Here is a 12907-nt window from a genome sequence, read left to right as displayed (position 1 = left end):
TGCACCTGGCAGCACCTCTGCCTGATGGGCCCCAAGTGACCATTAGCGTCTGGCCTCATTAATTAATTCAAATCCCAAATGGGGCAAGAACTTCCATCATGATCACATATCTTCATCAGGGCTCAACCTCTCAATGGTAAACCAAGATGTGGAAAATGGTTTACTCAAGGTAATCCTAGTTAAACCACACAAATTTTCTACATATCCCATTGGCCCCGTTTACAGAGGAATGGGATGTGATTGACATTGCTGAGGATAGGTTCATCCAGAGATGCCTGCACACAGACAGGTACTATGAACCCCACCTGGAGGCACAATAACGCTGTTTCACAGATCACTTTGGCTTTCATCTTTGTGGGTCAGGTCTGCATCAGGACCACTTAGCAAGCTCTGCAGATCACTGAAGGTTGGATGGAGAGATAACCCTCAACATCAATGCCTTGAAGGGTTGGAAGTGGGGGGGGATCTGGGGGATGAGGTGGGGGGCAGGTCTTGGCCACAAGGGGATAGAAGAGTCCGGAAAATGCTTCCCTGAAAGGGGTCAGAGCTCCTTTGGCTCCCAGCCTTCCCCAGAGAGCAAAGATCCTGTTCCATGCTGAGAGCTCTGGGCCAGCCATTCTAGCTCCAGACTGGACTTGAAGGGAAGGGAAGGGAAGGGAAGGGACGGGAAGAGTCCACTGTGGGCAAGGCACACCCGGCGTCATGCACAACCCATCCTGTTTTCAAGGTGCTCTCCACACCTCTGACATTAAACTTGCCACTCCCCCATCCACTGCAGCCTCACGACAGGTTGGGTGGGGCGACGGGTATGTGTGTGTGCACACATGTCTTTACTGTTTCCATTTGTGCCATACCTGGGACTGTTGTACTTGATGCTCTGCCTTGGCCCAGACCTATCCTTCCCCAGATCCTCACACCAAGGTGGTTTCCTCTCATGGATCAGGTTACATTCCAACACCCCGTCCCCAGTGAGGCCTTCCTGACCACCAGCTCTCAAACACACCCCTTGTTTTATTATTTCCTATATAACCTCTTCCAACCCAAAATTCTAATTGACTTTTTGCTTGTTTGTCTGTCTTCTCCATGGCAGCAGGGACCCCATATGCTTGATAACATGTAAAAACCCCAGTGCCTAGCTCAGTGCCTGAAGCTTAGTGGACATTCCACAGGTAGCTGCTGAATGGAGATATGCACAGCTGCTAGGAGGGGTCTGTGGGCTCAGGGGGAGTCCCTGAGCCAAGGTAGAAAGTGCTTCTTCTGAAGGTGGATATTTGGCTCCTACACTTGCTTGGATGGATGCTAGTTCCCTAGCAGGGCCTCCTCCTTCTACTTTAGGATCAGATGTTGCCTCTGTCATGCAGCCTTCCCTGATTTCTCTTCCTCCCTCCTAGGACCCATTCTCTTCTCTGACAGCCTCTTGCTCTACTTCACTGTGAAGTTCTTGCACTGTACTGTGCACCTGTGTGTTAAACTCAGCTTTACTGCCTGTCTCCCATCTCTCAGACTCAGCCCAGACTCTCCAGCCCAGTGCCAGGTGCTCTGGATGGGTCTGGAGAGTTGAGTGCTGGAGACAGCTGTGAGAGGGCCTGGGAGAGCCCCTTCTCCATTTGGGGATGACAGTGAGTGCCTCAATTAGATATTGCTCCTGTGTGTCTTTAGGAGCAATAAATGTCCTAAAGGCATAGGCATAGGGATATTTTTGAACCTGCAAATCTCAGAGTTCTCCCATTTCACCTTCTGGGAGTTCACCTCTATCCCAGCTCAGCCCTACTCCTGACCGCCAGGTGCTGTACCAGGCCTGCTTTCTCCAGGTGGGACATTGCTTTTACTCAAGACCCTTCCTTCAATCAAAACTTTGCTGTCCCATGTCCTACTCTTTTGCAGTTGAACCACAGAACTGCAATTGTCAGAGAGCCCCAGGCAAAATGCTAATAGCTCTGGGGAGACAACCAGCCTGGTGGTAGAAGAACGCTATAGACTGAATGTTTGTGTCTCCCCCCAAAACTATATGTTGTAATCCTAACCCCAAAGGTGATGGTACAGTAGATGGGACCTTTGGGAGGTGCTTCGGTCATGAGGTGGAGCCCTCATGAATGGGATTAGTGCCTCTATAAAAAGATCCCACAGAGTTTCTTTGTCCCCCATTACCAGGTGAAGACACAAGAAGACACCCTCTATTAACATGGAAGCAGGCCCTCACCAGATACCAAATCTGCTAGCACCTTGATCTTGGACTTCCCAGCCACCAGTATTGTAAGAAATAAGTTTTTGTTGTTTATAAGCTATCTGGTCTGTGGGATGTTGTTACAGAAGCCCAAACTGACTAAGACAGAGGGGCTGTGGCCACTCTTCCTTAAAGGCATACACTGGAAAAGGCCTTAAAAGCATATCCTGGGTGGGCTAATCCTGGTAGAGGGTGTGAGGACTAGAGAGAGATTCGGAGCAAAGTAAGGAATGTCACTGCAGGGAGAGGTCCTGGATCAGAGACCAAGAACTTTATTACAGCAACAGCAGTGACCCAGGTATCAGCATTTTCTTGTGCCATTTTTCTGAGCCCCAGTTCCCACAGGGTGATGTAAAGAAAGCCAGGTGACATCTGCATACTCGGAGGTGAGTTATGGGAGAACCCTGAGCTTAGAGAAACTGGATCTTTCATAATGGGCAGTAAGCAAACCTAATCTTTGTTCCAGAGGGAGATATTATGTCTTCCAAGGCTGTTCACTTTAGTCACTCTTTTTAAGATTATTCAGAACCCAGTCAGTGGTTCTTGACTCTGTTCATAAGACATGTAGAAAAATGTGAAACCCAATGAGGATAAGAATATCTTATGTCAATCCACTGAAGGCATTTGCAGATTGTCTTTGCAATATAAGATGTGACGCATTTATTGTAGATACTCAAGAACAACCAAAGAGAAACAGACCAAAACAAAACAAGGCAGAGAGCAACCCAGACTAGCAGGTCATCCTGTGCCTTCTCTAGCCAGCAGTGGAAAATGCCAGGGGAAATAAGCCACGCCTGGTGCCATGCCAGTACCATACAGGGAGAAGCTCAAGTCTAGAACAGAGGGTAGAGGACCTGGGAAAGGATGAAGGTGGGGGATTCATGTAGAGAGAAGTTGAGGGAAAATGGCCTTGAGGGAGGAGGAATGAAAGGAGATGCAGTGTTTTGACTGGGGTCAATGGGAATTTTTCACTTAATTCTGTTCATTTTGAATTTTGTCACTGAGAACTTAGTTAGTTGATTGAATCTGCTCCAGGATTCTGAGAATTAGGGATTGTATGGGGAGGGAAGAGATTGCCTCTCCTGACACTCCATCGAGGGCCAGCCACAGACAACTTCTGTGTGGGCAGTGGGTGGAAAACCCCTGGAGAGAGAGGGGGATAGTGATTCTCTCAGCATTTATTCCTCTTCCCTCTCAAAGGAGAGAAGGATGTACCCCAAAAGAGAAAGGGCTGCTCAAGCAGCACCTGGGCTGAAGGTGACTGTTACGATGATCGTATGTGAGGACAGGAACGTCTGAATCAAACACCAGGGCAAGGCTTGGCAAAGCTTCAGAGTGGGTATAAGTGTTACAAAAATTACTTCTCCATGTGACAATTCTGAGGTAGCCACGGCCAGAACTTCTTCTTCCCTGGGAGTCATTAAGGCCAGAATTGAGCCTGTGGGAAGGAAGAGGAACACTTGGAGATGTCCGCCCCAAATTCCAAACTTGATTGCCTCTGTGGTCCATTTTTCTCAGAAAGTATTTACTGAGCCCACCTCTCTGCCCCAGGCTTGCCCCTTATGGTTCCTGCCCTAGGGGCTGGGCACATTCTTCCACGTGAGACATTGAATGATACTTACCAAGGGCCTTTGGCCCCAGCTCAGGATGACACAGAAGCAGTGCACCCACTTGGCATCAGAAAGGCAAGGGGGCTTTTATCACAGTCAACCTGGAGCTGGGTGGAGAGCTCCCTTTTGTGGTCAGCGGCGTGCATTCCTGTTCTGTCATAAGCAATGTAGCATGCCCAACAGAGCTGCATGTGCGTCACGCTGCTTCCTGGGAATCTTTAAGGGCAAATGCCAAGACATTTCAAGTACTGCCAAGTGAGCTCTGAAGTGGACACAGGGAAGCTGCTTCCGAGCATGGCAGCTTTGCTACCTCCCAGCTACCAGGGCACTGAGGGCATGGTGAATGGAAGAACACACAAAATCACCTTACCTATGGGCCAAATGTTGCTAATAAGTTTGTCATGTCTGGCACTTTGCAGCTGGATTTTGCTCTCAGCTGTGCTGTGGCGTGAGCACAGAGGAGATTGGTGGGCAGGGCTGGTGGCATGCAGGGCATGTGTTCTGCTGCCAGTTGGACATAGAAGAGCCTGCAGCCAGACAGCAGTGAGGGAGGGTTGAGGCTGTTGAACTTGATTATCTTTTCATCTTGAGGGTTTTCTAGGTCTGTGTACAAAGGACCTTTTATTTAGTTCACAGTGTCTGAGGTGGATGGGCTTTTAGGGTTATCTTGTAATACACCCCTCTTTTGGGGATGGAGAAACTGAGGTCCAGACAGATAATTTAACAAAAATAACTCACAGCCTCCTTCCTTTGAGAATATCCCCATTGAATGGATGGGGAATGCAATTTGCTCCAAACCAGCTGGTAAGTTGGGGCAGACCTGGAACTCAACCATCAAGATGTAAAAGTTGATTCTCACCTGGTTTCCAGGATCAGTGCCTTTTGAGATTAATGTGAACATACCTGCACACCTGCTATGGGCTGGGCACTGCTTTGGGCACTGGGGATGTGGTGGGAAGTGTGATAGAAACATCCTTGTTCTCACAATTTCTCTAGAAATTACAGAATGATTCAGTTCCTGGGTGCCAAGACTTAGCATTGTTTATGAGGATAATCCCCAAGGCACCCTCTGTGGATGAGTGCACAGTGATTCCCTAGAGACCTAAAATTTACAGAGACCCTAAACAGCACAAATGTGAGAGGCAGTTTCCCCAGACAAAGGGGATTGAGACAGGCAATGAGAAAGGGAATACCACACATAGAGACCATGTTTGGAAACTAGGAAGCAATTCTCACATTATTGTGTGTGGATAGTTAATGCTCTTCTCTGTTTTCCCCTTTTTCTCGTCAGAAGTGCTGTCCTCATCAAGGGAGTATCTCCCTCCTCATCAAGGCAGGAGAGGGGTATTCAGAAAGATATTTAATTTTACAGTGCAGAGAAACAAATACTATTTACTTAGTAGTATAATTAGGGCAGGAGACAAAACACATCTCAGATGTGTTTGAGCATTTTATTGCTGCAGATATTGTCTTTCAAAACATCTTAAAATTAAGCCATGAAGCAGCATCCCTGATCCCCCAAATACCATTGGGATGAGTTTCCCCGGAAAGGTAAGGGGAATTGCTACAGCTGGATCATATAGACTTTATTCATTAGGCCATAATAAGAATTTTACCATTTTGCATAAAGGTGCTATTTCAGATTCCACCAACAAATGAGCCAAGGTTCCAACAGGTGTGAAATTCTTTATCAGCATATTCATGAGGAAGCAGAATCACGCCTCAAATATTTAAGATAAAGCTCCTTAATAAGAGCATGAAAGCCAAGCTGGTGTTAAATTACTCCAGAATGTGTGCTATCATCTGGGCCCAATGCTCTGAAGGATTGTGACATCCCTGCCACAGAGAACTGGGTGACCTGATCCTGCTCAATCCAGCTGGGCAGGCTCTGGGGCTAAGGTGATTGAGAACCACAGAGCAGTGGGCAGGAAGGATTGCTTCTCAAGGAACGGAAGCTGATGATCATGGCCCTGGGCTCCCTGCCTGTATCACCTGGTTATAGGAAAAGCGAAAGACAATGAACTTCTGCAAAGGTCAAGTGTGGTTTGTATCAGACATCTGTCGATTTCAGTATGGTATCCACATCCTCTTCTCCTAGTTAAAAATATTATTTTTGTCCTTTGGGAAATTACCTCTGTTCCACTGTATTAAGTCTCACTGGGACTGTCAATCAAAGCACCCTGCCACCCTCACTCCATGTGACCAAAGCTAGCCCAACTGGTTTTTCTCTTGGGACTTTGACTCTCTAGTGGAGTGAGGCAAGAATGGATGGAGTGGTTAGGCTTGAAAGCTGCCAATTATCTCTGTCTGCCTGGGTCTTTGGAGTGGCCACCATTTCTCTCCTTTGTGCCTGTTTGTCTGGATGGCCCTTTGATTTGGTGAGCTCCTTCTGTTATATTTCACTTTTGCTTAGGTTAACCAGGGTTGAATTCTGTTGCTTACAACTGAAGAACCTTGACTGACATAAAAATAACAACTGCAACAACCAGATGCAGATGTTCCTTATTAAGCACTAAGAGCTTTACAGATGTTACCCCATTTAATGCTCACTATGACACTCTAAGGCAGATATTATTATCCTTATCTTATACCAGGGTATATACAGTCATAAGCAGCCCAGGTCAAATGACTCTTCAAAGCCCTGTTTGTGATGCCAGTGAAACCCTGTGTGAGGTCTCTACCTTGCCCTCCATAGTCTTGTCTGGAGGAATTCCTGCATGGCCAAGTACCACACTTGGGGTAAAAGCAACTTGAAAATCATCTCCACTAATGGCAAGAGATGGGCCTAGAAAATTGGGAAAGAGACCTACCTCCATGATTCCAAACCCCCTTTGAAAGGAGTATTTGTCTTCCTTCTGAAATCAGTGGTTCATTTGAATGAAGAAATCTCCAATGGGGAGAAATGACTTCTCAGTAGAACGTCTGGAGAACAGGCTTCAGAGGGCCAAAGGCCTGCCATTGGAGAATGAGCAGGAACAGTGCCCAGGATGGGATGAAACACAGAGGTGGGGTACCTCTGAACTGAAGAACCATCTGTGAAATAGGTCAATCCTATGATGGAGCTGTGGTCCTGCAGAATGTCCTTTGGGGCTTCTTCACTTGCGGATGAACACACTCAGTTATCCAAGGCCAAGTTCAGAGTTACAAACTCAAATTTTGACAGAAGCCAAGTGCATGTGGTAGTATACAGAGTGAAATAGGTCAAATGTAACACAGGAGGGACCATGAGGTCCATGCCACAGTGGAGTCATTGTTCCTCTTGTGGGATGCCCTGAACCCACTGCTAGAATTTCAAGACCTCGGACAGTTGGGGACAGAACTTATTTGGAGGCAAGGCACCCTTCTAGTAAACTGAGGAGGGAACATTTTACTCACCAGATTTTCTTAGAAATATTTGGGAGGATGCCTTGACACATGCTTGTTAGGGGGAGAACTGTCCCCTCTTTCTCCTACCTTCTAACTAATTGCATTTGTAGCCCAGTTACAAATTGGCATTTCATTTAAAAGTCTGGGTCTCCACTTATCTAAAATTTTGGCATTATGTTAGCTCTGATTAGCTAACAGTTGGATGAGAGCCAGGCCCCATAAGGCTGGGACACTGGTAGTTACTGGGCCCTGGGAGGGAGGGTGAGAATACAAACACATCAATGACTTCACTGCTTTGTTTTGGACCTGCCTTTCACAAAGCATATTCTTGGCTTGGGATGGCCTATCAGGGGTGGTGATCAGTTAAAGGACACCAGCAATTCTAGCTCCTCATGTGAGACTGGGGGTGCTCTCTGTCATGGGGCAAGACACATTTCTCTCCTGCAAACAAAAGCCTGCCAGATGATCTTGTTTGTTACCTCAGAGCTGGCCTGTACCCCCAAAGACGACACTCACTTTGTTAACTCCAGAGGCATCAGTGGTGTGTCATCATCCACTCCCAAAAGATCCAAATAGTCCCAATTATTCTGGGCAGACTATATAAGTAAGAGGTTCTGATCTAATAGTCTATGAAAATTGCTTTAGGAGTCATTTCATTTGAATAACGTTTGCATTCACATTCAAATTCTTGACTATTTGAAGAAGAAGTTGTTACTAGGCACAGACTGGGCTCTCCTTACCCTCCCTGCCACTGACACTTTCTTCCACTTAAACCACAGGGCTGGTGATCTAAGGCTGAGGGTAGTAGATGGGATTTTCCTGGTGACAGCACACTGAGTAGTCAGTGCGTTCCTTCTTCTACCTAACTGCTCAGTTAAGGGAGGCAACCACCATGCTTCCAGAGCCTGTCCTGAAACTTCCACCAAGTTGCTAAGACTCCAGTGGAGAACAGCAAAGGGAAGGAGCTTTTTTTTTTCCTGCTCCCCAACTTAGGTGTGTGTAGGAGTGGGGAAGGTGTTACTACCATGCTTCCCAAAGTCAGACAGGCATCATTCAGGACTAAAAGAGGCCAGGGCAGGCAGAGGTAAGTCGGGGAGAACACACTTTGTTTAAAAGAGACAGCAAGTACTAAAGAACCCAATGTCAAATCCTCTGAGTTTTTTCAAGAAAACTGATACCTTGATTTTTCTGTGGAATCTCTAAGTTTAAAAAATGTTGGTAAAATTGTTACCCAGCTCAGGTTTGGCTGTTAGCCACTCAAAGCCAAAAACTGAGAAGCAAGCATCAGTAAACAGGAAAGATGCTTTAATCAGGAAAGGTGGCAATCTGGAGAGAAGGCGGATTCATGTCCCAAGACCAACTGAGATTCTACTCAGCCATGATAGCTTTTAAAGGTAAAAAGAGGGGAAGGGACTCCAGCACCCCGGGGGAAAGCGGGCTATTTGCACAAAGCGCCCCTACCTCACCCTCCACAGTGCGGACACACACACCCGGCTGCGAGGGGGCAGCCCGGGGAGGAAAACCCTGCATCCCACGCGGTTCGCCCCCGGAGAGCGGACGTGGAGAGGCTGGGGCTCCCGCCCCGGGAGGCGAGGGGGCCGCACCGCAGCCCCGGCCTCCTCGCAGAGGAGCGAGAGGTTCGCACGAAGGAAGGAATCCCCGAGATTCGCCCACGGGGTCCTACCCAAGGCGGACTCCCCACCCCCGCCAAGACCCTCGAAGAAACGGGAACAATGAGAAGCCGCCTCCCCCGCCATCCCCGCCCCGAGAGCGGACGGGGGTGGCAGCGCCATCTCCCCTCACACCCCCGCGAACACACCCCGCCCCCGGCCCCGGGGCGGCCGTCAGCCTCCCGCAGCCACGCCGAGCTAACGCGCGGCCGAGCCCGCCGCTTCCGCGCCCCTCGCCACCCCGCCCGCCCCGCTCACCGGCTCCTGCCCCAGTCCCCGGCTCCGCTAGCCGCGGCCGGAGCGAGACTCTGGTACAAGTCGCCGCAGCTGCCGGCGCCGCCGCACAATATGGCGAGCCTCGGCTTCCGCAATGAAGCTCGGGAAATACAACAGGGGCCGCTCAATATTCATGAGAGACCGAGGGGAAGCCGACTCGGCCGGCGCAGCCTAGAGGGCGGGAAGGAGCGAGGGGGCGAGGGGGCGGAGGCGCGGGACTGGGACTTGCACTGCGCCGGGAGGCCCGTGGCGCGAGGGGAGGGGTCACCGCCGCGTGCTGCCAGGAGGGCCCGAGCCACCGCCCCACCCAGGGCCGCCCGGCCCCGCCCCCCGGCGCCCTCCGCGGAGCGAGGGAGCCTCCGGCCAATCTCCGGATGACGACCGCGCCACTTCGTTCTCGGCGTTCTCTCTCCTTGAGGTCTTCTGACCGTACCTGCGACCCCTATTAAGCCTCCCTGGCCGGCTGCTGGGGATCGGGTTCGGACTCCTGGTCTCGCCTGTGACTCCCTAAAACGCAACCAGTTAGTCTACCAAAGAGTATATAAAATGTGTATAAATTAAGCTACAAACTGAAGTAACAAAGTGAAAGAGTTCCCTGAACTCAAGATATAGTATTGGTGAGATGATCTGTTCTCTGGAAAAGGTAACCAACGCTACCAGATAGTTAATGTGAAGGCACTTGTGGCACGAAGGAATGGACTGCACTGGGAATTGGGCGAACTGGGTTTATAGCTTCCAATGTGTCTCTAACTATGTGACTTAACTAAATTATATAATTGCTCTGGACTTTACTTTCCTCATTTGCAAAATGAGAGGACTGTGTTGAATGATTCTTAGGTCCTTTCCAGCTTTTGAATTCTGTAAAACTCTCTACAAGCAATGCCAAATAAATGGTATGAATTTACATAAGATTTTGGAAAAGCAAAGGAACAGTTCCAGCTGGTGTGTTCAGGGGAGATTTCCTGAGGAGCTCGGAGTCGAGTAGGACTGTGAGTGTTAGCTTTGGATAGGTAGAAAGAAAGAAGACAGGCATTAAAATATTAAACACAACACACTGTGTGCCCTACCTAACAATCCATTAAGGTAAACAAGAGCAAAGACAGTGACTTCAAAACTGTCACTAACTATCTAAAGCTTTAAATAAGAAATGACAATTCTCATATTCTACCAGCCCTTCAAGGTTAAGGTCTTTTTCCAATGTGGAAAAAAAATCAAAATAATTAGGAATGCTTCTGCTTCTACAAGGTCCACTTTCTAGAGACAGGGCAGTTGCAGAAGCATCTCCCTTCTTTGTTCACAACTGCACATGTCGTTCAATTAATGCTGCTCATAATTCAGAACGTTTTGCTCTAGTGAAAATGCTTATGAAAATAATGTGTGGTTAGTTTAAGAAATTCAATTGATGTTGAGGAAAGTGATCATTTGTAAAAAGCACAGGAACTTTATGGATAAAAGTTAAATACGGTACTTTAAAAAACTTCACAGGACAATTGATGGAAAACTTATGGGATATCTGGATTAAATGTGATTAAAAAGCTAGACCTCAGGCTAGCATCCTTAATATGAAAGACACTACTGACAAATTAATGGAACTCATTATCTATTTTATCTCTTACTCAGAAACTTGGACTGAGAGTCTTATGGGCCTTCCCTGACTACCTTAATCAGGAAAGGCTGTGTTATGGTATAGTAACAAATCTCCATGCCTTAACACAGCAGAAGTTTATTGCTTGCTCATGCTTCATGTGAATCAGACTCATTCTATTTCAGTCACTCCAGGACTGACAGAGGGCTCCAGATTGACAGAGGGCTCACCATCTTGTAGCTGTATCACCCAGAACACAGCAACTGAGTCTCTGTGGCAGAGGAAGAAAGTGAGCAAAGAATCCCTATGAACTTTTCACAGCCTTAGCTTGGGAAGGAAACAGATCGCTGATCACATGTCATTGGCCAAAACTAGTTACATAGCCTCCTCCATCTGCAAAGGGACTGAGTCCTTGAGCTGAGGCTGAACCACGTTCAGAAGTGGTGATATTGGTGGCCAATACTGACGTCAATCACCCTGACCCCACCAGTCAGCTTCTAGATACTACGAAAAAACTCTAAGAAGTTTTATTTCATAACACTAGCTCTCTTGAGTGGCTTCAAGAAAGGTATGCTTTCAAAACATAAACTCTCTGTACTTGTTAAGAGTTGATTATTATATAAATAGAATGGTCTTTCCATTTTTCTTCCCCTTTGTTTTAATTGTGTATTAAATCAATGTCAAGTCCATAGTCAGCCTGTCAATAGTGATTTGACATATCCAGCCTATATTCTTTTTGCTAATTTTTCGACCTGACATGAGGGATACCACCCTGAAAAACATTTTCTACTAACACCCTGCTCCTTTGTTAAATGTACTAATTGGAAGTGATAACTATATTTTAAGCAGGAAGACATTAAATTAATACTGTATAATACTAGATGAACTCTAGTTAGAAAGTTTATTTTCCCTCAAAACTTCAGAAGTAGTACTCTGTTAATCACATGGTGAATTGGGTAGACATCTCTGATCACAAAAATCATCTCTTTACTGGCTTTCTGCTATGGTAATGAACAAAATTAGATTAGTTCAGCTCAGTCGACTTTTATTGAGCATCTACTATGTGCTAACACTTTGCCGAGTGCTTGGAATAAAGATATTAATGTAACTAGGACACAAGTTCCTTGAGAGCAGAAGTCTTGTTCACCAGCGTATACCTAGCACAATGCTTGGCATGTAATAGATGCTCCTTAAATAGGCGTTAAGAGAATGAAAGACTGGGAATCTTTGATCCCAGTGTGTATATGAAATAGAATAGTTCATATGAGCTTGGTTTGCCTCACTTTACCACTTAAAAGCAGACATTCCTGTCAAGATTGCATTTAGTCCCCAGAGGCTTTCTCTGTTTAGGCAGTGTGTCTCAAATGGAAATTCACGCCTGCCTATTCTATATCCACTCCATGGATTTCTTTTCAGCTGTGCTCCAAATATCTAATTGTTATCTGCTTATCTGAGATGAAAATTGCAGGCCACCAATAGTTTGTTAATAACAAGCTATGTATATATCACAGTTTACAGAACACTTTTATATCCATTATTTCACTGACTCTTCAGAACAGTTCTCCAAGGTATTATTCCTAGTTCACAGAGGAGGGAAATGTGATTTCTGTGGTTAACTATCTCTCCCAAACATTGAGTTCGTAAGTGGCAGAGCTGAGGCTCAAATCTAGGTAATCTTGACTCCAAGTCCAGGATACATTCCATTATGCCACATTGCCTTCCCACTCTGTGCTGCATACACAGCTCCAGCATTGTTCTTCTTTCTAATGGCTAAGCAGTCTGAGGCAAACATCTCCAGAGCTTCCTCTCAACACTAGTATTTATTCCAGTCCTCAATGTGGTCTATTTTCAAGAAGCTAGAGATAATGCTAGATATAATAGTATATGAACCTGATCTGTTGACAAAAAAAATCAGGTTTTGTTTTTGTTTTCTTAGAAAAGTTACTTTAAGAAAACAAAACAAAATTAAAACTAAAAGGTAGGTTAAAAGACTGGAATATCTTGGGATTTAATCACTATATATATGTATATATAAATATATATATATATATGTATGTGTGTATATATACATATATATATATAAACTGTCAAAATGTATCTTCTACCAGAATCTTTATTTGCCATCTTTTAGATGTGTTGTGCTTTCTTTGAAAGGTCAAATTAAGTAGCAACATTG

The sequence above is a fragment of the Orcinus orca genome, chromosome 20 (genome assembly GCF_937001465.1).
Source record: "Orcinus orca chromosome 20, mOrcOrc1.1, whole genome shotgun sequence".
NCBI lineage: Eukaryota > Metazoa > Chordata > Mammalia > Artiodactyla > Delphinidae > Orcinus > Orcinus orca.
Note: the sequence above shows the minus strand (reverse complement) of the source record.